The 26,296-nt window shown below is 41.1% G+C and overlaps 1 protein-coding gene and 1 long non-coding RNA gene across 8 annotated transcripts in view; one reads left to right on the plus strand and one right to left on the minus strand.

Annotated features, from left to right (window-relative positions):
- LOC111253805 (semaphorin-1A-like) overlaps positions 1-25,394 on the minus strand; it is a 191,223-nt gene extending 165,829 nt beyond the window's left edge. Inside the window, exon 1 of the mRNA XM_086976034.1 lies at positions 25,080-25,394. The gene's annotated coding sequence lies outside the window, so the exon portion shown is untranslated. The remainder of the gene's footprint in view (positions 1-25,079) is intronic.
- On the plus strand, positions 660-25,197 carry LOC147754409 (uncharacterized). 7 transcript variants are annotated; one of them, XR_015317921.1, is made up of 3 exons: positions 660-845; positions 1,502-7,715; positions 25,070-25,197. It is a non-coding gene; the product is annotated as an uncharacterized LOC147754409 (long non-coding RNA). The 7 variants fall into 7 exon arrangements; XR_015317916.1 differs by lacking the exon at positions 25,070-25,197 and adding an exon at positions 20,158-21,159; XR_015317922.1 differs by lacking the exon at positions 25,070-25,197 and adding an exon at positions 18,482-20,146.
- Positions 25,395-26,296: the final 902 nt, after the last annotated feature.

Here is a 26,296-nt window from a genome sequence, read left to right on the forward strand (position 1 = left end):
GTGACCGCTGGTCGTCAGAGATGTGATACGAAAAGTAATATTTTATTCGTATGAACTGTCACTCTATGTGTTAGGAGTCAATAGGCGCTGATGGACGTATCGCGTAACTGAAGTGACGTGTTTTATGGAGCGTGGGAGACGGATGTGTATTTCAGAATCGAGTGAAAGCCTTATAGAAACATCGGCGAGGGTCAATGCTTAAGAATTAAGTTCGGTGTTTTGCGATCGGAGGGCGCCAGCGCCTATATTCGGATCTTCGTCCAATCGAAATTTATTAAAGGTTCATATAATAGTTAATGATCACTATAATGTGAAGATAATCGGATGAACTATTCCAAGACAAGGCTGGTTAAAAATTACAGTTAAACCAATTAGTCAGAAAGGAAACTCAAGTCTAAAGAGAAAATAATTACCTAAATGTCTCTTTTTCTTAGTTATTTCAGTTAATGAATATTGACTGTGACTATAGTCTGATGACATATAACCTCTCATTAATGAGAAACGTCTTCATTCGCGAATTCAGAAACATTAATAAGGTCAAAGGTACAAATGTTCGGACCGCGTAACAAGCTGCTCATTGCAAGTGAAATGCGTTTGGATGTTGTAGATATAAAAGTCTGGGACGTACAAACGCTTACCCAACACTGGCCTGAGTGGACGGCTAAAAATGGTTGAAAATAAAATCGGTGACGTACAAAGGTTAAGACCTAATTTAAATGAGACAATTTAGGAGCGGTATTGTCATTCATCGACAATGTTGAAACTCAGTTAGGTAACGCAACAGGTGAATGTCATCGAGCCTGTGTATGCACGGCACCTTAGCATAGGGCACGACTTGACATAAGGTTTGTCTATAAAGGTCACATAGTTATGATCCGAATTTTTCTCTTGTAGCCATCTTTCCTCGCGCCACTCCATATACAGTATATAGATGAATAGAAGAAGAAAAATTAACCCACTAACCCGCCGCTACGAACATTGTCCCAGAAATTACTATTAGTTGCACTTAATTATTCTACCATCATCATCATCGAGATTGGCCAATTGCACAGATTGGATTATCGCGGCCAGGTTTTTTAAACATATATATTGTTTTTACTATGATTTGTTTATTAGCTGACGGTATTGTTCAGGAATTGCAATATCTCGATCGGATCTTAGTACTAACACACTGTGATACTTCTGTTCGTGCTTAACGCTAGTAGAAGAGGACGTCCCTTTTAGCTTTGTTCGATTGAAGTCCACATTGAAATGCCTATTTTCCATATGATATTCCAAATGAATATGACAAGGACACACTATTACGATTCATCCAATTTTTCCTTACCTTAGGAAAAGAAATTGCCTTTCTTTGTTGATTACTCTAACCCTCGTTTCTACATACAATTTAAACAGTCCTTATATTTATTCACGGATAAATATATTTCCAGCTTTTTGTCATACATCATACATTCGGTAACAGTAATATAAATATATAACCGACATACATATTTCTATACAGGTTATTCCTTTGACAACGTTGACATCGAGCCGTGGCGTCTTTCCCTAGCGGGCAAGCTGTACGCCACCGCGAGAGCGATCGGTAAGGGCAACGGTATGCATGTCAATGGCAAATGCCCTGTCAATTTGCCCACCAGGTAGCAACGGCAGCTACACACGATAGTAAAACGCGAATCGGCATACCGAAACAAAGAACACTGTTTAACTCAACGGCTTCACGAACGAGTGTAGCGACTGGAATGAAGCAAGCATTTGAAGCAAGAATTTGTCAAACGCTATCTTCGATGCCCGCGTCTATGTTAGGTAAAATCAGCAATCGGCGATGATGACCCATTTGAATTGAGTCGGCTCAGCGACTAAACGAGATTATTGACATTACCAGTGAGGTCGTATAAGTGAGGCCATGCGATATCAATGAATGTTGTGGTGTCAAGACGATGTTTGGACCCAACTGCCTCTGTTACGGTACTTGTCAGGACTAGTTTGGGAGGATAGGTCAAGACAAGGAGGACGTTGTTCCTGCACAGGTCTAACTGCAGGCAGTCGTGAACACAAAGCGTTCTCAGGGAGTAACGAAACATCTCAGCTATCAGTCACTACAACTTCTTTGTATTCATCGTTACGTGTGTCAGTCGTAAGAACATTGAACGTTAGATGCACTAACACATAATCACCCTAACCGCTTGGTTTATTTGGCAAAAAATTGACTCGCGTTGAAAAATAATTCCAATCTTCCTAAAATAACAATACTTTAACAATCTTGGTATTAAGCTAAGCAAGTGATGACGACAGCTTGAGGTTTCGTCGTTCGAACAGATCCTACTTAGAAGTAAGTTATTTGTCTATTTCAATAGCGAAAATTGTTAAGTCATCTACTTTCAGATTTGCGACTGAAGCGTTGTTCGGCAAGCATATTACAGTTAGGTCGTTTATCAGCGTCAATACGTTATAAATGAAAATGGAAGAAACCTATTTTAGGATACAATGAATGTTGTTGGACCTTCGGCTATTCATTGAAACCTTCGTCAGTGTCTTTGGTTATTGGCCGTGTTGAAAGCTTAGACACATCTATTCGAGAAGTTTATTGTGAGGATTAGTGCTCCAAATCACTAACCGAAAGCAGTAACGCACTGAAAGCGCAAAAAGGCTTCATCAGTTTCCACCTTGTAAGTTTGTTAACAGTCAAGTGGTGCTGCACGATGGATTATGTGTCAGAAGATCTTATGTATAATAAGACGCAGTAAGTCGCCTAAAGTAAACAGATCCCAAAGTAGCTCAATTAGAAACAATATCAGAATTTGCGAAATGGATTTAGTTTACCTTGTCTTAATAGCATGGGCGGAACTTCTTGAGCTATTGGAAAATCTTCGAGACTGGAGAATAATACAGTTGATAAGCAGCATGCCGAAATTCCTCACGTAATAATGCCTTCTAAAAGATCTGTCAATGCAGTGTTATTACACAATTATCCATACACCGAGTTGCCGTAATCCGTCTCGACGGTAGGCCACTCACCACTACCGAGTTCTGCGCGCAAAAATTTAATTTTCCACATCGCGATACACCCTATTGTAAAGTCCCGATAATCATATCTTCGTATTGAACCTGTAAATCAATCTCTGCCGATTCAATACAAAGAAAAGCTGCGTAGTCGTCCAAAACTCAATACTGATAAATACAGGACATGTTATTTCTAATTATACGATAACAAAGCTGCTACTAACCTTAAATTATGTGCTAACAAAGTATGCACAACTAAGGTGAACTATAGTTTTCTTGACGCTTGGATACAAAGTTCCCCAAAAACCCGAGCGAAATTTCGTCTTTCTATTTAATGGTGATTATTTAGACAGATTCTGCTTGTTCCTACTTGCCAGGTTATTTCATATCGGTGTAAGCAAAAGCCTTTTGACAGATTGAAAATAGGCCATGTTATAGTTTGAGTTACATTTTATAGCTATTTAGGTAGCAGGGAGTAACACATGGCAAAATTACTAGAGTTTGAAAGAAGTACAGTGTGTTAAACGGGTTCTCTTCAAATGGTCAAAAGACTTTTGTGCCACCTGCATTACGACATGCTACGAATGAATCGAATATAAATGATAGTCTCAATTTGGCTTCGTTGGACTGCCAGCAACCCATGATTTATAATTTCTTTTTTTATATGAGGTTTCCTTCGTCCTTTGAGATGACAGACAGATTGCGAAAAGCACAATTTTAGCACAATGGTCGACGAATTATACAACACAACGGCGCTTCGATCTGCCAGAAATCATCGATTCCTCTACAAGACACCTCTACCTCCTTTTCTATTTCAGTTGCCTCAGCTCGCGTCTTTGTTAGTTAACACAACGAGCTGGTTGGAATCATCATTGTATACCATGTTCTTTTAGATAATATACATTCTACCACTTTAAGGGTTATAACAATTGTACTCTTACGCAACGAACGTGCCTGACATTTGCTAGCTCGAGCTTGACAGGTGTTGTCATATTGTTGCAATTGTGTTTTAATCAAGTACTGTTTTGTTAATACATCTTACATGAGCTTCCTGTGAATACTGCAAGTTCACAGATTGTGAATCCCGAATGCATTATTCAACACAGTTTATGACATCAATCTGTGATCAGGGACAATCATGCTCTACCGTCCTTAAAGCTTTATGGGCCCCATCTTTAATTTTTGCTGCGAAGCCATTATGAAATACGGCATTGTACCTTCCCTATGGCTAGGACGCAATCGTTGTGGGAGTACTCGATACCGCGTTGTCTAGTAGACGCATATTAGAAGGCCAGATTTATGCGTAAGAGTTAAACGCCAGAAATGAATATTTATATATAGCATGAGGAAAAAAACATGTTTATGTAAAAACTACCACTTGCAATATAGAAATTCCTCCAATGAGCTAACGGTCGAGGTCTATCAATACATACATGTAATTTCAGTGAGTTAAATCACGAGTCGCAGCCTGCGTCATGAGCTCAGTACGAGCATTTACGAGGTTCTGTATTATGTTAATATCCGAATTTACATAATAAATGCAAAAAGGAATGAACAATAATATCATACAAAACTAAGGGCACAGTGACCTGTCTCAGTCAAAACTTCTATTAATTAATTTTTTTTGAAAATCTCGTCAGCCCTTGGCATAAGTAATTTTCTATCGGATGTTCTCATCGGAGATTCTGTTTGGAAAATGAACAAATAAAATATGTTTAAATAAGTAAACAATTCCGTCATCCTAGCATCATGTAGGCACTATACGCAAAGCAAGATGTCATGTGTCTTAATGTTAGGGGGCAAAAGATACCCGGATTTTGAAATTTCCGTCAACACAAAGCTCGAGCTGGTACGGCTAACTTCTGGGAATGGCTAATTATATTTTCTGTCAACGGCAACGATTTATGACGGTGATTCTGTTGATCAAAACAATGAATGCTTCTCAGATACGAACACAAATAAAGGCCACTAGATCAACGTAGATGAAGAAGCATAAATAACATATTATGCAAGTGAAGGAGCTTGCTTCTTTTTTATTGCATGATTCTCTGACGAAATAAGATGAGACGCAGTATTCTATCAGAACCAAACGATACAAGTTTTAGTGGGTGAGAGTCTCAACGTGCAGCTTTCGCTTCTATTGAACATTTCATGCATTGAGACGTTTCCATGAACTGCTACGCGTGCATTTTTTTTTTTGATAACTTGCACTGGGACACATATCGAATAGGCAGGCGATCTTTTCCAGCAGTTAAGAAACAGCTTCTTAAACAGTTCTGCCGAACGCCGTATGATAGTCACCTCCTCACTGCGTTTCCCATAAGTTTATCTACTAAGCGTAGAGGCGCATAAGTTTAGAGACTGGGATTTGCGTTGGAAGCCGGGCGTAGACAGATGGTTCGTTTTGTACTCGAAAAAGTCAGTCATACGAAACAGCTTTTAGCTAAGGCACTATTAGAGGGCATAAAACTCGAAACTTCAAATTACTAAGACGGCCGCTTGTTGAATCGACCACTTTGATGTATCTCTGTGTAGCGTCTGTTTGTGGCGCAAACGCGTACGTCCCGCTTTACAAGCAGATCCGTGCATGTTCCGTGTGGAGACATGTGAACTGCCACAGACAAACCCGTGTTTCTAGTTCAACTTATTGAGCTAATTCCAACTACGAGTGCTACGATGCAAACCGTCAAAGGGTCCTATTCTAGCTGCAACGCTTTTCTCTCCCACGTAGCTGAAGCTGTGCGCAACGTACATACAGGGTGCACAGGTGCACGAATCTTGAGGATCAATCAGATTTGTGAACTCTCAATAATCCCATATATGCGTTCATTGGACGATCAGGTGTAATTTACGGAATTCTCATTGAAAAGCGTATGTCGACAACAAAACGGGAAACACTTTGGAATACAACGTATCTCTAATCCGCCGCAACAGCGGCAGGATACAACTACTTGTAAGGAGATCTGTGATCGATTCGTACCTGTAGTAAGTACCAATGTGGTTAGTAAAGGTTCTTAAATGGGGCCCACATTTGGGAGCGTTCTATATAACGGCTGTCTTTTTGAACCCAGCACATAAATCAATAAAATGTTATAAATCACGACCATGATACTCTCGCAGGCGGTTTTATTTTGAATCGAATCCTATTGCATTCTCTATGACACTTTCAATTTGCGTGAGCTCAAACGTCAGGTTATGTTGCAGTTCCTGGTGCATTTCTATTGAAACTACATACAGATATGGAAAGCGTTTACTGATCTATCATCGCAGTGAAAATTTGAATGCAATTTCCAGAAGATATTCAACCTACTCATATATTACTGCAGTCTGAAACAAGTTAGTTAATATATCATGTCAGCGTTGATCCTACATTATGCTAGTACCGATACATTGTTATAACGTGTTAATAATCACGAAGCAGTAAAAAATCAACAGTAATAACTAACATGCTGTCTGCGTCACCGCAGCTACTGCTGCTTTAGACTGTGCGCTTGAGTACCTTCTTATTATCATTACAAAAATGTCACGCAACTAAAACTGTTCGCCACGGGTAATCAAAAAGTGGTTTGAGTCGACGGCCCTATGCAAATAGGAGCTCCTTGTTTACCCCTCGGGGCTACTTCTGGTTCCATCCTTCGATTGCAGCTTACATGGCATAGGATCGCACCATCAAGCCTTCTTCGTACCTTCCATAGATTTCGATGGATGGGCAGAGTTCGTGTGGGGCGAATGACGGGTTAGATCGGACTGGGTCACTTCGCAATGGTCGCTGTCAAACGGATGAAGAGAGACGGCGCAAGGAATGTTGGAGGAAAAATAAGAAAGAAAAACATTGACGGTGACGGGACGGCATGGGTTTGAAGAACGACATAGGAGACGTCAGTCAACTTTGTGTCTTCCCTGAAACGTTCCGAGAACTGTAGGGAAAATCCGCCCCAGAGGCAAACTGCCCGTCCCAACCATCTCCATCGCTCACTTTAGTGCTGGCCCTATTTGCTCTTTCTGTATGAGTAGTTTACTCGTTGTTCTCTGCCACCGTCGTTTGCTGATCTTTACCGAGCTGTGATCATGACATCATGACGTCTAAGGCGTGTCCTCCCGCCTTGTTGTTCAGCGGCTTTGGGGTTAACCAATGCTCGAAACAACGGCATGGACGACGTTGTCCGAATGCGCGGAGAGAGTATTTTTGAGCCCTGCATGTTGCGAGGGCTACCTACGGACCGTCAACTGACGCTCGGATGGTGACTCTCCCTAGTTCGTCTTGATGGATTACTTTTACCCAGTTTCCTCTCCGATGGTTCCACGACCCCCTTTTTGCTTCGCTCAGCTCCGACCTCCGATCCACGTGTCGACCGCCTGTCACTGCGCCGTCCATCTCTTCTTCGACTGACGCAGATCGGCGAAACAAGCGGCCATCCGTCCCCTGCGTTGAAGCGTGTGTTATGCTGACATATACACACATTCACCGACGCATAGTGACAGTGTTGAAAAATCAATAACGGGCTCCCGTCCTTCAGCTCCTGTTTCCTCTGAAGCAGCTTCTGTTCGAGTGTGTCATCATGGCTAGTAGTAATCGCTATATGGAAACCAGCTTTCCGTTTTAATTTTTTGCGGATGGTCAAGTTAGAAACTACGGTTACACTTTAATGGTGTTATAGTCGTTGGAGTCGTTTGTAAGATGATGATGGTTTTTAAGAGTATTTGCAGATGCATAGGTGAGTACTGGTAGTGCACTTTTCTGTACTGTAGATTGGAACATTGCTATAGAGTGGTGCATCTATTATGCCAACTTTTATAGGACAATAGTGGCTCAAGCATTTTGGAGATTAAAATGGGTAGCTTAACTGTTAAAAAGTCTTTGTGTCACATCTAATAAATAGCAAAAGGCCATTAGCATAAAGAGCGGATTTATAAGTGTATTTACTTAATGAAGATTCTATAATTGTAAAGTGTTTTTTTTGCAAACTATCGCCCTATATATACTATATAAGAAATTTCTGCGCCACCCTGTATATAGAGTATATTTTTGGTTGAATTTCCGTCATCGCAGATAACATATTCCTGCGTACTCGATGTTGAACGATTCCTGATCTGTCCATAGTGAGTCAATGTGACAAAACTGAGAGAAGTTGTGACGTTTTTAAGACAGATTCAAGATTAAATTGAAATTCGTCGATGAATCGGTTTATTTTAATACAGATCAAAACTGAATATTGCTTTGTTCTTCGTGTTGTTGATTAACGATGGCATACCTCTTCCGCTAGGAAGCGGCGCAAGCTCTACGGTCCTAGACTTTCTCTTGTTTGGCTTCAGTCCCCGAACGCGTAAAATATTGATGAGCTAACATTTGATATACAGATTGTATAGTAAGTAATCTTCCTCCGAACGCATCTCGTTAGCCGAGATGGGATATGCACTTAATTATCAGTTACAATTACCTGAACGAAACATTTTTCCCTACGAATGTGGTACATTGCGTTATAATAGCGGCTACCTTTATCGAGAAGTAGGCTGACACATCGATACTGGTTCCATCACTTAAAAATATGGCAAAGAGGAAAACACTTGGCCTTTTTAGGCTGGCAACGTAATTGTCACGTCGTATATCTCAAGTGCATCCGAAATAACGTCAATAAAAATATTATCAACATTCATTAGCTTTCAGGGGCATCCCAGCCTTCATTACCGTTGGCATGCGCTTCAGAATATAAGTTTGTTAAATTCTGCGTCAAAGTGACTCGTCTGAAAGGCGCTAAGTAATAGACCATCAAAGACAAATCAGAAGTTAACAAATGACAGATATTCTCTGCAGCATTATAAACTCGTCTATAAACCCAAAAACGCACAATTATTTAAATAAGTGGATTTTTTTTTTGCAGTGCCTCAATTGCCATGTTGTCTATCAATGTATCATCATCAGGCGTGAGCATAAGGTTTAAGCAAATGAGTAGAGTTTGTCGGAAGCTAGCATATTCTGACGCATTTGTTTAAACACCTCGAATAATTTCTCAATCAAATGATTCGTGTAAGCGATTTAAATGGTTTTTCATATATATTTAAATTGGCTGCCTGGCTCATCCCGTACGAAGGAGTGGTGTTTCATAGAGAAATAGATGCCGCACTAAATACTGCCAGCCGAGAGGCAAAGCATTAGGCTATATCTCGGGCTCTATGTTCACTACGTAGGGGGTAACTGGCTTGTATTTTATAACCATCTCACTGTTGAAGCAGTTGGAATAACTAACTATTGCTGTTATATTAAACATAAGTTATTTGTCTAATCATCACCGAGAACAATATTGATACATTACTGCTAAGTTCATTAGTTAGAATTGAACATTGTAGCACAGCATTGTTTGTCGAAGCTTTATAAGTCTTCGGAAGAACCCCCCATCATAACAATGTATCCAAGGTTGCGGTTATACGCATTGAAAGGATTCACTAAAAAATTACGACGTATTTCTATGTTAATGACCCTTATCCTCCCTTCCATGACAAAGTTCCTCAAGGACATGTGTCCGCAAAACTTTGTGTAGTGTTGGGACATCTCGATATGGCAACTAATAGCTTTCCCATGAATAAATCACCATTAAGTGAGCCCCATATTTGTTCTTTTGATGGGAAGATCCTATCGAGATGGCTTAGCGTCGCACTCAATAAAATCGGACCAAGAAGTCGCACACGTCAGAAAGCGAAAAATAGGCCAGAGAGCCTTCAAAGTTGAACGCCACCTTTAAGAGTAGGGAACAAATCGAAAGCAATAACGCGCGTGTGGGGCATGCTCAAACATGCCTGATGAATACATGTTGTTGATCGAGCTTCACGAGTAATCAATCAATCAATCAATCAATCAACTTAAACATTTTTACTTTCTTTGTATTTCTTTGGCATTTTGCTTTTCAGCAAAATGGTAAAAATCGCCTAACAGAGACTCGTTGGTATATGTATCGTATGAATCGCTTATTGCCACGAACGTATGCAGTATGTTGATGTCTTCGTAATGCTACAGCGGTAACATGTCCACGTGCGACACTTAGGGATGTGGGAAGTATGTCTAGAATTAAAACCAGGCTTAAGCATATTTTGATGCCGGAAGGAGTCAGCCGTTTGAAGCAATGCTTAAAAACCAGAAACATTCATTTCTATTTTAGGATGAATCGACGCAGAACCTGTTAACTAGAATTACATTATCTATTTGAGGATGATAGGATGTCGAAACTGCCATTTTCAGCTTTAGTTTCCTCATTAGAAATAACCGAACTCACAAAAACTACCGAACCCAGGAGGCTACTAGGGAGTCATTTTAAAGACGTGATTCTTTTTGCATGTGTGACATTTTATGCAGAATGTAGTAGCGAAAACGCTGTACGACAGTTTCTATATGCGTGCAATGCAGTACTCGTTCTAGTTTTTAGACCCGAAGATAAACTTTTGCATGTAACTTTGGCTGAATGTGTTTATCCATGCATCGTCGGAGATGAGTGTAGGTTTTGAACCAGTAGCGTGCAATGCTTATTCGTCCAAAATACCGCGCAGCGAGATCCATGTACGATCTCAACTTCCAGTGCCCGCGACATCCTTTCCCTCTTTTTAAGTTTTGCTGGATATCCATGATTTATTCACAACGTTATCCCATATGAGCCGTTCAACTTGTAATGTGCATTTAATTATACGTCGGCTTCTGAAGTTCTATCCATTTGTCAATTTAGTAAAACGATACACCACTTTGTTGTTTACCAAAGCCTAAACCTAGTAACCTATTATGCACACCAAGGTCCCTGTATATAGTAATCATGCTACGTGGAATCAGAATCTGCTGTTTTAGAATACTCTTATGTATAGAGCTCAGAATATCCGTAGAAACTTGTTCGTAAAGATTTTCTAGGTTTGCGTAAATCCGCTCGTTTGAGATCGGTCATAGAAAGGGGCGGGCGCAATAATGTCATTCATCTTACGGGGCACGCATGAGTGCTTTCTGACGCATGCGTACGAATTCAAGGACGCAACTGAATAACTATTTCCTATTGGACATAGCAGGACACTAACCTAGTGCCCCCTAGTTGTACAGTAGAAGCATACGTGTTGGTGGGACTAAGACAAGTTTCCACATGTTTTTGGAAGACACTTTGCAACAAGCATAAATATTTTGGGTCAAATGAACAATAAACCGGCGTAATCACTTGATGCAGGCCGGTATCTATGTATATATATATATCAAATGCCTGTTTTGTATCTGTCCTTCCTTTTTATATCCGTTATATAAAAATACTTTTACACACAGTATTAAGAATATGACACCAGTCCAAGTGCGAATGTCTCCCTGGAGACTTATTCAAGAAGTCTGTCTAGATGCTCTACATCCACTCATAGAGGTTAGTAGCCATCATCAACGAAATTGGACACAAGGGTAGCCACTTCAATTTCATTGCGACAATCTGTTAGATAGACTAACTCTCATAGTATACTCTCTAACAAGACACCGTTTATCTGCGCACAGACGGTACCGTACGGTTTAGCTAACCTGGGACGACTGCCTGCCTGCCTGCCTGCACGAGATTGCAAAATCCAGAATAAAGCTCGTAAATTTAAAGCGTTTCGTGAAATTTTCCGCCTAACGAACCAAAAAAATAGCCGTGTTCTTGGCAAAGAAGCGACACCTCATGGAAAGTTCCTTGTCGGACCGTTGTCGTACATACGGATGTTCCTTGCTATAGAGATCCCTGTGCCAGCTTAGCTCTGTGTCCTTCGGTCACGTCCTCTTTTCCGAAGGCTTAATTTCTCAATCAGACTATGTCGATGACCCGCAGATGCTGCGTAACGTCTTTAAAGAGCTTTACTGGCTAGTCGACGGCCCCCGAGACCCACATGAAGAAAGGGCGGGGCAAAATCAAAGCCCGAAAAAGCAGCTGCGCCCATCAAAACCCTGCGAAGGCTTTACATTTCGTACAGGCTCCATCTAATTGAGGCATTAAATTATATTAAAGAAGAACGGTATATAGTATTCATAGTAGGCACATCATATACTAAGCCGATTTGTTCATTTTCGTAGCTATGGCAAGCTTCCAGTTGTTTGTTTTTGAAAATCTTCAACGACACTTATCTCGCATATACTGCATGAGCTATCCAAATAAGTGTAGTGTAAGAATAATATGCTGTCGATAGAGAAAAACGGTTGCTATTAGCTTTTACGGTTCGAATAGCGTTTACTGTCTAATAAAATCCATAATAATGAGAAACTTGGTATATGTTAGAAGCTAACTTGATAGGCAGGTCGATCCAGTATGTATGTGAGCCAAGGTCGTTCTAGCGATGCCGAACCTAACCCTATGTAGGTTTTGTAGATAATTGCAAACTGCGCATGATAGACTATTATATTACACCTTATGATTATGACAAACGAAACTGTATCCGTTTCATAAAAAGCCTTGCATGCTCTACGCCGCACTGCTGTATACGCCAACACTATGTACGCGCTCATCAACTACGCAGAAAAAAGCAAGAAAATTGAAGCTGTTAGCATGGATAGATGCATTGGTATGTTGGTAAAATGAGTAAGGGCAAGAAGACACGTCAGAGAGACAAACTGAAAGGATGCATGTCTGAGTCTGCGTACGCCTCAGAAAGCACAAGTCAAAGATTCCTCGTTTGCTTGCCCGGTTCTTCCTGACAGCCCATTTTCTCCACATCTCCATTTCTTTTCTTGCTTTTCTTCAAGGGGAAACCTCGGAGATCGAGCTGGGCTGCCGGTCGCGAGTCGGTCGTCTAATGCAATTTCGCCAGTAGGGTTCTAGCCGTAGCTATGTCGTAGCAGAGCCTCGAACGATGATGATATTTGTTATTTTGCTTTGACGCTTCAGTGTCTACAACACAAGCAGCATTCGCCTTTGCTTCGTGTATCTAAGTGTATGTGTGTGTGTGTGTGTGTATGTATGTGTGTATATGTATGCTCTATAGACAAACAGAATTGGGAGTGTCCGTTATCTGACAAGCTAGCTAAGAAAAAGCCCAGATGGTTTTTCTTGTTTTTATTTGCCCCTCTGTATTCTTTCCTACTGGACTTTTTACTCTTGTCTCTACTTCTATTTCCGCTATGGCTTCTAGGTGGCACTCCAAACTTAGCCCCTAACCTCGGTCGGTCCGCTCAACCAACCTCACAGAAAGCTTGGCCAGCCAGGAAATCGTAGAGAAATTGGCTGCCAAATTAGTTCTCACAATTTGCGCAAGAAGCTAATGTCCAAAGCTTGAGCTAGTAACCATCTAACGTGTTTGTTGACATTAATACCACTGGTAGGCACTGCAGTACTGCATGCTGCGCATCACCAGCGGTGTGTATTGCTCAGTCGAAGAGGACAAACAGCGATTGCATTCTACCCGCAGAAGATCGCAGCCTGAACGTGCTTCAACGTATTCTGATACATGCTTCAATGGTTCTCGTCATCGTTGCCGTTGCCGTCGCCTTCATCGTGGGAAACAAAACTAAAATCCAACTATTACCGTCTCGAGGTAGGCTGCAGTATCAGTACTACTTCTATTGCTGCTGCTGTTGTCTGCCATTGGGCTTTTCTTTTAGGGGCAGCTGCATGAACACTAGCGACCTACGACGCAAGGCGACAAATACAGAGTGGTTTGCTGCAGTCGCTTAAATGCTTAGACCACTAATAGCTAGCCTTTAGTAACCTAACGCGTTCTCCTGCTAGCGCATGTTGTTGCCGCCTTCCTCGTGGCCGGCTGTCACCTTCTTCATCACACTGTATCCTGATCTTCGTTTTCTCGCTAGCATTTTCCCGATCGTTTTCATTTAAACGTCTACCATTAGGGACATTGGGTAATTGCTGCTACGACAATCACCGATGTTGTTATCAATGCGGCCAGCAAACCCACTTCGACTGCGATTCCAAGTTTTGGGGACGCGCAGGCGCCTGCACTTTCGCAGACGCCGACCGAAATTGGGTCTAGCTGGGGCAAGGAATGGAAGCATGCTTGAAAGCTTTGCGGGAACCGGCGACGAAAAACAGAAACAGAGCCACGAAGAAATAGAGAACGATAGCGAGGCAGCAGATAAAAGCTAGCTACAACCTTTCTTCACGGTTGTTCGCCCCCCCCCCCCCCCCCAGGCCCCTCCTCTCATTTTCCTCAATGAAACATAGCATGAGGCCAAGCACACTTTGCACTTTTGCATTCCAATATCCGTCCCTATCAGTACAACAGCAGATCCTACGTTCAACGAGACTGCAAAGGCTTTTTCGACCCTGCACGAAGCGAGTTTGGCGGACTTGCATTGGAGGCGAAGTGAAGTGCTCCTTAAGGGCTTTGGGGGGGAAATATTATTGTAAAAAAGATCAAAGGAAGGACCGACCGCGGTCGTTTTGCTCTCGATACAATTGTGCGATTCTACACGCAATAATAAAACAGCCGTCGAGCTAACCCGTTCGTTCAATAAAAAAGAGAGAAAGTAGCGGGGGCAAATGTGTGGGCGCGCTCATAGGAGCGAGACGCTGCGATTCGCGCCTCGTTTGATCTGAGTTAGCGGACATAGTGCGAATGGGGTAAATGTGTTGACGGAGACAGTGGCACTAAAATAAGGAAATACATAGGCGGGCATTACATTGTGTTTTTTTATCGGTGACTGAAAAGTAGACAGGGATGCCAACGAGATGTGTCCTGGTTAATAATTTGGAAAAAAATGAATATTTATAAACAAGATCTGCCAAACGTATACAGCATAATATTCGCGATTAAATAAAGAAACTGTGCACAATATCTATAAACTCAAGCCATTCAAGTATGCCTAGGTAAATTAGTAGTAAACACAACGGGTATTCTGTCTGTACAACGTCTGGCTTTATTGTCAATTTAAATAGTAATGAGAAATTTTGGTTTCTGTAATAAGAAATTATTGGAGCTTATCGACGTCGTTTGAACCAATATGAATCCAAACAATTTTCAGCGTTTGAACTTCGCTGGTAATTATATACATAATAAACATTGTTTTATAGCTTATTCACAATCACTGCAGACCCATACCATGACCGTTAGCGGGAAACCCCGAGAATAGCGCAGCGGTAACGTGGTCGCGCGCGACTCTGATGGTTAACGAAACGACACCGTAGATTTTACCTTAGTCATCGGTCAGCTCATCGACTTACGCTAACCTCATTTCAACTGTCTGACAAAATATTTCATTTATAACTGCACAGATCGCAACAGATCAGTAACGTGCGCAGGCTATCAGAGATGAAGTAGTTGTCTATTTTAAACAACGTCCCCTTCACCTATGTGGTAGACAAATAGGATATCATCATTGCACTCAAACGCCGTTTTGCCTGTCGAAATCTACTCAAGCGTCTGGCAAAAACAACACTGGCTCATAGCACTCTGCATTACCTCTGATCGTTCATTGACAGCCATATTATCGACAAGGTACCCGACTGAATAGAAATAGAAATGCTGCTACGTTGTTATTCGTGTGGTAAATGAAAAGTGCGGCTGTAGGCGGAACTTTAGGTTGACGGAAATCAACTCATTTCCACCCGATCGAATTCGCAATTACAGGTGCAAGTCACAACTGCTGGAGCATTGAAGTTGCTGTTACCAACGGTGCCGCCGCTACCACAAACGACCACCGCCATCGTTTACACCGAAGATCTGTATTTATAATGATCTCATGTCTCTGTGTAAGCGTCAATAGCAAATTGTATTACTGTTACTGAAAAGACTACTGGCCTCATAGGTTAGGTTCAAAGTAGGCCACACCTCGATGGATTGTTGAGGCCTCAACAGCCGAGGATCGGTCTAATCATGTAGTGTGATCAGGAGCTGCGCGACAACACAGCTCTATATCGAAGTGCTTAGATAATGCGATGCGAGCTAACTTCCTTCAGCGTTGGCCGCGCACACCCACGCAGACTGAAAAATTCGCTGAACACAAAAGCAATTGAGAAGCTTTACTTTTTTGGCGTTCCCGACCATTTTGGAGTGTGTCCTTCTACGCTTCAACTAACTTGCCAGCGAAATGGCAACGTTTACAGATGCCGTTGGGCGAATGACGAACCTATATTACTACAACTACAATTACAGAAGCAACAAGATGCATACGTTTTGACATACGCCTACGGTCATATTGGTAGGAATGCACCACTGCGGACACCAGAACCTAGAGCTCGGTCAAGACGCCGGTCTAGGAGTTGCTTTTGCCATAGCTGCGAACTACATGTTTGCCAGAAAGCGGCACAAGGGTTAGGCCTCGGAGGTTTGTCCACTGAGCGACTTCGATAGCATTTGAGGTTACCGATCCTCGAAAGTTTAATACAACTGAAAGCTTTAATGTTAGCTAGTAAAAGATTCTATTGTAGATGCTGCCAGTCCATGAATACAATTGTTGTCGACTGGGGTCCTGAAACTGGGCCCAGAAACGCAGGAAACAAATAGTTTCGACTATTCTGTTTACTTTATGCCCAGATATTTCTCAATTAGCTAAAAGTAGGGATAGTACAGGGGGGAAGAAAATACCTTTTTCATGTATCCAAGTCGGCATATTCTGGCAATATGTATTCGGACTTCGGTTGTTTATGTGCTGTTTTGATAGATAGACCCCAAATTCGCACGAGTTCAGTGGTATTTTTGTGTTATTAAGTGAATAACTAGATTTGTATATAAAACATATAAATGCTGTTCAAGCGAGTGTATGCCTGTTCTCATTGCTTGTCTGGTAAAATAAAAGTAGAACAACTACTTCAAATAAATAGTGGCCAAATAAAGATTTCCTAATATTTAAACATGTCTAAGTTATTCATTATGTCTTTATTATTTCTATGGGAACGTTTTGTTCGTTGTCGGCTTCTGTTCGTCTTCGTAGGTAGGAGCCCTGCTGTGGGTTCGATCATTCCGTTATTGCAGTCGAGTTAACCGTTTGACAACCTTCAGTCAGTTCACAAAAATCGCAAGTCTTAGGCCAACAATAGCGTGTTTTCACAAGCCTCATACGCATCTGAAGCTTGTTATTTTGTATCTTCACCGATGATGATGAACGTTCATGAATCGGCTCATTTCCCCCCTTTCTCGAAGCCACGAACGAAAGGGAACGTGAAAAATGAATGTCTTTAAACCAGCTGACCTTCTCTGAAACCAGAATACGAATCACACGGCGAGACTAACGGAGCGAGTGGAAATCTACCTGCTTGATAAATCTTAAGAAGTTAGCAATTGTGCCCTTCGTAGTGTTTTTTTGTTTGTTGAAAAAGCGAAATTACAAGTTGACTGCATTGAATATAGTACTATTGCAGCAGATCTATAATACGGAAACCAAAATACCCCTAAATACAACAAGCATAATTTTATCGAGAAAAAAAAGTTAATCTAAAAACGGGAAAAGTCTTTGTAAACTTTTCCTCGGCGAATTCCATAAAAATACAACTATCTATGATATGCTATACCTCTTAAATACGATACTCGCTTAAATACGGTCAGAATATACCAGTTTACTCGTAGAAACTGCGTCGCTAAGGATAACATCATAGGGAAAACGTGTTTCCTGTACAAACCAACATAAATCAGCATACGGTCTCTCATGGAGAATATTAAATATTCTATTTAAATTGGTATTAGAACGACTCTGCATCGTTCCTTAACCAGTTTTCCCACATAAGACTACAATAGTATATTAGTTAATGTATATTTAAAGGTTACACAGTAAATTTCTTTGGACTAGTGAAAATGTCACTCTTGATAAATCCTCGCGAGATTCTTCTGGGCCGCTATCTGTGGCTGAAGAAGATAAGCGATAGTTTCATATATTCTACTCAGACACCCGATCATCAAAAACCGTTAGGTTCGCGCGCATGGTGGGTGAACCCACTTCTGTCGTGTGATTTAGCTTTTTGTCATTAGTGATTGCCGTCATTTAGTACTTGAAGATGTCCATTAGTTGGCCTAGATATTTGTAGATAAAACAGGGGTTTGCCTTTTCAACTATATCTGTTACTAGCCATCCGCTTTGGAAGATGCAAACTACGCAGATGTTTGATGCTTGCCAGAGATGACAACAATTATAAACAAACAAATATAGATTTGTAGGACGGAACATGCAGTTAAGCAACTTCTTAGTAGATATACTATCGGGAGATTAAAATGAAACAAACTGGATACCAGCAAGATGAAATAAACGACGGTATACACATTCTACATATAGAAGATTATATTTTGTAAAGAGAAGGATGACGCCGTAATAAACGACGCTTGCAGTATTCGTCAAAAGCACGGATAGTGCGCCTCTTGTACAATTAGGATTAAAAAAATAATTCTAAAACATATACGTACAGGCAAAAAAAATGTAATGTTGAAAGGCTCCTGTAGGGTGCCCAAGACCGTCCTTTAGCCACGATTTTACCTTGTTTCGAATGTCCTCTAGTGTTGTGTACTGACTATTAATTTAATTACCACTCCCATTGTAAATGTACACATCCTGATCATTTCCTATTTTCAGGTGTTACCTTGCTCGTCGACAGGTTTCATCTCTATTTTTAATGGCCGTACTTTTTAGCGGTTTCTCATTCACGCTATACTTGTCGATGTCAAGCTCCCTTAATAAATACAAGTATATAAACATAGAACATTACGATCTTGTACATGTTTTGTATCATACTATATTGTAGTAAAATCTAATATTCGTTGCTAGGAGCTCTATTTGTACGCTACGATACTTATAAATATATATATATATATATATATATGTATACAGACACGATATTTATAGCGGTTGATAAATTGAATCGACTTAATGGTATGTCGGTCACCCTTATATGAAGATAAACTGACAATATCTGTATAGTGCTTCCCACTACCCCAATTATAGCTTCTGTTATACGTAAGCTGTATTTTGAAATGAACCTATGAATGATTCGTGCTCTTCCAAATCAGGGCGTTCACCAACTAACTTTAAATTGCTCAGTTAAGATCGATTTAATTAGACAGTGAAGTTCTCGCTTATTCAGCCTTGAACGGTACCCCTGTGTACCCTACATATAAAATTAACGACAGTAATCTCGGTGATTTGCCATACGACGATACGCCATACAAACCCTGTAGTCCTAACCTACAACAACATTGCCAGCAAAACTGTATAATTGCCTTCAACAGAAAACGTAGGGTTTGCACCAGCGTATCCATAATTTTTACAAAAATACAAGATTTATACTCCTTAACTTAACTTAACTTTGCTAGACATGAAGCTATTCATTGTGGTACTAACTTAGTCAGCTGACTGTTATAAACTCAAGTTGAAGTTTCAATAAAGCTGCTTTATGCATTGAATGTTGACCCACATCCCATGTATTTACGTTTCGACGCAAGGACATCAAGCCTGATAGTTTTTCATGGTCTTAATTGAGGCAGTTTCAAATGAACAACCCCTCGTTCACGGCAAACAAAGTAGGTTCTATAAAGATGAATATGCGTGTATAAGATAATAACGGTATAGTAACAAACACATGTTGCACGCCGATGAAGTCGGTGGACTCGAAAAACGGACAGTTAAATGAAAAGCGCGGCCCTTATTTGTTGTCTATAAAGTTCGTCTAAAGTAAAGTGTAGAAGTTTGTTCCCATCAAACTACAGTAAGTTCGCGATATCTCCGCCTGTCTATATATAAAGAGTCTGTAGGACAATTAACCTGTTCACCGTCATTTAAGTTCTGCAGTTAGTTGGAATTGCTTGAGAGCCTTTTATACACAATATGTTATGAACGCTATGATTATACGGCATAAGATCTTCGCAAGTGCCATAGCAATGTCAATCTAAAATATACTACCAGCGATGAACTCGTGGATGGGCATTACACTTCAAACCTCGACTCGAGAACAAATCCTGTAACTCTTGCAGTTCATATCCCATTCAAATACATCAATTTCACAGAGTGGAAGTGTTTGACGCTGTCACCCGTTACGCAGCTGCCGACACAATTGTACTGTCTGAAGACACAGGGTTAGTTTTCGTCCTGCCCCGAATTCTCCTTCTCCGCTTGGGCGCTCATCATAGTTGTTACTTCTCATTGCTAACATTGTTGTTTCAGCTACTGTCGTAGTCTTTATTGTCGTTGTTTCCGTTTTTGTTGTTGTTGTCACTCTCGTTGTGTCTGCTCGGTTCTATTTGTGTTTAACCCAGACAAACAAAACTCAGGGAAGCGGCAAGCAAAGCTGGATGGACCACCAAGCCGCCTGAGTTACATCAAACGCCTCGAACAGCAGCAGCAGCAGCAGCCGCCGCCGCCGCCGCAGGGGCAAAGGTAAAGAAAGACTTCAGCCAGGGCGTCCTACGGACAGATGATACCGGATAGAGCTGGAACGAAGAAAGTTGAAAGTTGAAGAGCTGCTTACGCCAGCAGCAGTAACGCACGGCTGCATTACAACACGTACTACAGAAACGGTGGCGGTAGTAGTAACTTTAGTGGCTGGTATAGTTCAGCATATGCTGTTGGAAAGCATGTACCACACCGCGCTTCTTGCCGAGGCCTAGGACACAAACAGGGGAAAAAAACTCCTATGGTTTTAGCAGAAGGGCTGCACAGAGTCCCAAAATACCCCATTGGACTCCCACTTTGTCTTTCGACAACAGCAGCTGCAGCAACGTCGTCTTTGTATTAAAAGGTAAAAAAAAAGAAAGGTGAAGATCAAAAAGAACGTTGCCTTTCGAAGAGTACAGTGAGCTCAACCGGTCTGGCAAAGATGAACATGCTTGTATGCAGGCATCTGGAGGACAGAAAGCGAAACTGAAAGTTCAAATACTTTGCGCTATCCCATAGATCGCCTGCAATGGCTCGTTTCTGCTGTCCTGCCTGTCTCGTTCGTGCTGATGCGGGTTTTGAACAACAACATGTATTATAAAGTTGTACACATATGCACTCCAGAATACATTTTCTGCGTGATGACTGCGGAGACATGCAATAAAAGAAAAGGGAAAACTAGAATCCAAAAACTTAAGAGCAACGAAGGAAATGTATAGGAAATTATATAAAGGTGATTATAAAAATACTGCCTGGATATATATATATATATATTTTTTTTTTTTCAATCTAAGTTTTGTATTCGGAACACAGCCTTTACCAGCAATCGAGCTACTTCTATCAAAACTTCTTCACTAAAGCATTTATCATTTGTATCCCAACAAGCAACTTCTGAATATGTTATATTTTACTTTAGTTGTTTGTCGAATAAAAACTTTTTCATTTTGTATTTAAATTGACTTTTATGATATTCGGTTAGTCTGAAAATACACATAGCCCCACAGCCTCATTATGACAGACAATTGTCAAGAGGCTTTCTGGTGGAACAACCGTCAAAAGTTTATGGGATCGTTGCTCCTTGCGTCATGTTATGTTCTTTTCTTTCCAGTGCTTCTTTACTATAAAAAAACAGTTTAACGATATCAGCATATCAGAAAACTACAGCATTTTTACGCCGTTCTGAAGTGCCGATTGCCAACCAACGATCTGGCTAAACATCCCCGACTCGAGTTTAGGTAAGAGCGAGGCTAACATTTCGTTCACACCTACGCAATGATAAGCTTGACAGGTCACCTACTTGCATTTCTTATCGAGTTGCGTTTCCAGAACCCTTGCTTGAATGAGTGTTTGGCATTTTTTCCTGATGCTTCTCCTCCATGCGATTCGCTTTCAGCGCCTACTTCTTTCAATTGATATTGCTCATCATATCCTCGATTCTCAAACTCTCCAATATCGTAGTTGCTTAGACTATACTAGGGTGCTCGTTCCTCCCATGGTATCACCCTTGACTGCCATTTGAAAAAGGGCTTTTGGGTTGCATATACATACACACGAACATCGAACCCGCAAACATGAGCTGCATAGTCTGTGCGGGTACTGAGACATGGGTCTAGCTCTTAATGTTCGCGGAGTCACTTCCTACTTTCCCTCTCCCATAGACTCCAAAGCTACTGGTGTTCGGCTACTGTTGACGCTGCTATTGAGGCTCGTAAGAACTGTACTGAAGGTCCTTAGGGAAATTACACGGGTCCACTACCGGGAAGGGGCTACGCTAGTCAGCCGCTTCCGGTGAATGCCTGTCTCTCAATGGAAATATACAAAACATGCGAACAGAGAGGGGCACAACCACACAAATGAAACAACGCCTCCTCTTGCAGAGGGAACGAGGTTTTCCTCAAGAGGGAAAAAAGCCAGTACTCATGGGGACAAAAAACAGTAAAGCCGAAATGAACTCGAACGAGACCGGAAAGGTAAATATGCGACTCACATCAGTTGGTAGCTGACTGCCTCAGAAACCAAGAACAAAAGCAACGCCGAAATATATAATTCCTCTGGCTTACTACGGTCTCTAAGCTTTGGCTGCTAGAATCGATGTCAAAAATAAAGCTTTAAATGAACAAGTGGCTGTATGTACAGTTGGGTCTATAGCTTCGATGTTGACATGACGCAGGCGGGTTGGTGAGATCCTGTAGAAAAAGGTTTAGAAGGGAGTAAATTCGAGTCCGCCCCCAATTCTAACAATTCGCTTCGCAGCCTCTGTTCCGAGAAAAGGACGAGGCCAACTAGTGGACAAAAACAGGAGGACACCTTCTCGGCAGAACTAGGATACTTGTTCGGCAGCAAGCTGTCACCAGTAGGAGACAACGTAATCCAACAAACAACTGATTCCGGTAACAGAGTGCGTTCGGTCTGACCACTTTTCGAATCTGCGCAGAGAAGTCCCAATTAAACATGGAGAATTTTCGTGAGGTCCATACGCATAGGATATGAGTTTAGAGGGAATACTAAAACATTAGAACCCCTAGGGTAACCCAGTACATGGTTTGCTTTATTCGATTCCGCAGTAGTTCAGTTAATGAACTTTATCAAATTGTTAGTGCAATGGGTATGCTCGGCAACGAATAGGACATGCGATGGTGAAGTCGAATAGACGGGCTGGTATCAGTGGTAGCCGTTCTAATATGAAGAGCTTAGTCGAATGGTGTTTATTGCTCCGCGGGGGACTGTGGCCGGTTCGTAACAAGAGCTTAGCCCATAAAACGCTCTATTCTGTTAGCAATCGATCTCATTCAATAGCGCCAACGGCCCTCCCGATTCCAAGCGCGAGTCAATCAAAAATCAATTTTATCTGGTTACGGCCACGACGCAGGTTACGTTACAACAAACGGTATACGTACAATTAATGTGTGTTCCTAGGAGCATAGTAGAAACTAACTAGAGTCTACTTGCTCTTGATAAAAATAATAGAAGCAAAAATGAAATAGGTTTACGCAGGTCCGTGGCCAATTTTCAGTTAGCCATCCTATCATAACCAGCTGATTATATGTACAGTTTGATTCTTAACTTTACTAAAATTGTACCTTTTTATCCTATAAAAAATGAGGCTGAGATGGGTGTTCTGTAAGGGCACTCGCAAAAAGGGAGTTTGCTTGTCTGAACATTCCCAATTCATCATAATTCACCGTCTTCGATATGACTGAAAATAACCAAGGGATCTAGCGAAATTTATCTGTATATATATACAGATTTTTCACATTACCACCCAACTGCTTGGTGTTATTAACAGATACTAGATGCCAGTAAAGCATGTTCATCCTTAAAAAAAAATACAAATTATAATATTTTATTAGGAATTTTGTCACTTGCAACTGAAAGCATATCGTTGAAAATCCGTATGCCCTATTTTCGATTTTTCTTCAATGTAACTATCGTAACTTCGAATGATTGATTCAGGCTTGTTGCAATATTTGAAGCATAGGTCAACTGCCACCTGTTCAAAGGCTCTGTCTCTATATCCACTGTTTGGAACTTTCAGTGCAGATCTCGAATGCTATCACTAGAAATTAACAATTTTAGCTTTATTAAGTTACGGCTTTATTGGTACTTCAAATATTAAATTAAATGTTTCATCTTCCGCAAAACGTTTATGAAAACTTGATTCGCCCCGTCTCATCCTGTCGTCATAAACGATTCCAACGTATTCACTTGACATTAAAAGCATAAATTTAAACTCTCTTGAGAATTTTTAGTTAGGCGGCGGTAGTCTGTTCTAAGGCTTTTCGTCCTATTTTTGTTCGTTCGGTGCGTGAGGAGCCTCGGCTCCTTCCCCAGCCAACTCCCAACTGGCATTCTCCTTTCTCTGCTAATAAATTGCCACAATTCAAATGAACCGTACTTTCTTGAAGCTATCGTTTACGTTTAGGAAAGAACAAACGCGCCCATACCGTCGCTATTTGTGCGGTGCTAGATAAGATATGGCCGAGCAAGCGATGGAAATATTCAAATTATCTTAAGAGGGGAAGAAACAAACGCCATTTTGCGTTAGTAAAGCTCCAATTACGGTTTTTGAAGAATATGAATTAATACAAAAAAAGAAACGGCTATATGCACTTAGTAAAGAAAAATCATGTTACCATCTGTGTTATCTTTGAACTATGCTGAGCAGATAGTATTGGCTAAGAGACACGTTGGTCGACGATCAGTGAGCTCCAGCTATGACTACCGGAAACAGCACAACGCCTTGTTTGCCTGTTGACGTCGGAATGATTTCTTTGTATTACTTAGTATTGGAATAACATTATAAGGACCGTCTAAATGCTAGTTTTACTGCACTTTAGATTAGCACCATATTAGAAATTTATTCGCGCTTTTTTAACGACGTCCTTTGGTTCTCCAGAAAGTTTCGTTGACACAACACACTATCTATGTAAAAAGATAGGAAGACCTCTAGATTTGCTAATTGACACGGCTCTAGCGAATTGAAACTTTTACAGGTCCATGAAAAACCAGAATGAATAGCTCGGCCACATTTCAACTATCGTTTACGATTTGGAACATGCAAAAATTACTTTACCCATTAAAAATTTTGACGCCTGTTGCCCACACTAACTATTACTCTACATGTTTTTAACTAAAAGCTTAACTAATCTTAGGCTCGACCAACATCAGCTTTGTGTATAGACAGTTATCGCCTATACATGTAGATATTTAGAATAATCGATCGAAAAATTTTGCGTTTTCTCCCTAATATACTTTTTTTTTTTTTTCCACTTAACCATGCCTCAACCTAACAAGGACCATTTACCAGGAAGCTCGCTACCGCAGTCCCTTGTCTGTCGTCGGCGCTACCACTGCTCTCAATGCGCAGTCCGCCCGAGTGCGCTAATTTATCCCTATTCCTATAGGCATGGAACAAGCAGGCGGACGGATGTAATTCCTTCAAATGGATTATGAATTGTTTTTACAGGCTCACTTGTTACGCGTTCTTCGACACTCGTTTTGAAGAAGCATCGGAAAGGCCTTAGTCCAGACAAGACGGAACGACACACAGCTAGATCAAGGAAAAACTGGTGCTCCTTCTTCTGCTTCTTGGCGAATGGCGGCCGTTCACGATGTAGGGCTATTTCTAGCAGAACACTTTGTCGTCTGCTTGACAACGGGAAATATTTACTTACAGATACGAATGCGTTTCTTCGATGTTGCTGACGATTCATTCAGAGGCTGCTGGCGAAAAGTGCTTCTGTCAACTGGAGGGAACGGGGTTTGTCGGAGGATCAAACTTGAACATATTCCATTGTGTTTTAGCGTCAACCAATAGGGCATATGCGAGTGAATAGAATGTTTTTTTGGAACAAACGCTTAAAATAATGTTTTTTCCATTTTAGTTAGACCACTTTTATGCACAGCACCTAATTGAGTGATGTTTGGGGGGTCGGGATTTAACTACCAAAATGCAGTGTGTGTATGCCAGGTTTTCTACGAGTAATATTGCAACATCAAAGTTACTTGATTCGTTCTAGTAAAACATCTTGTACAACAACAAGAAACGGACAAAAGTGGTTTTGTTTGAACAAGCAAAAATTGAACAGGGAGGGGGGCGGGAGGTACGGCATAGCATTAAACATCAGTGCTTTTCCTCTAGCAACCTTGTATGCTTTCCAAATCGTTCTGTGCCTGTCTTGACGGTGTGATTAGATGGCTTCCCTTTCTTTCCTAAAAACAAGGATACGGCCACTTTAAGCACTCCACTTACCCACGGGGAAGAATAACAACTCATCCAGCAAATAACGATTGGGGGAGTATGAAACTTCTTATGCAGAGAGACAAGCCCTGGCACACCCGTGTGCACGATCTTTAGTCATATTAAGAGGTTAGCCCCCACGATAAGGAAAATTTTAGGCGATGGCGAGTTAACAGCAAAGTGATAAGCATGACGATATCTGGCAACGGCATTTTGCACGCGTGTGCTTGGTAGTTTCCTACTGCAGAATGAAGCAAACTAAGCGTAACGTGTCATATGTT

Source organism: Varroa destructor, unplaced genomic scaffold (genome assembly GCF_002443255.2).
Source record: "Varroa destructor unplaced genomic scaffold, Vdes_3.0 BEIS01000007.1, whole genome shotgun sequence".
Taxonomy (NCBI): Eukaryota; Metazoa; Arthropoda; class Arachnida; order Mesostigmata; family Varroidae; genus Varroa; species Varroa destructor.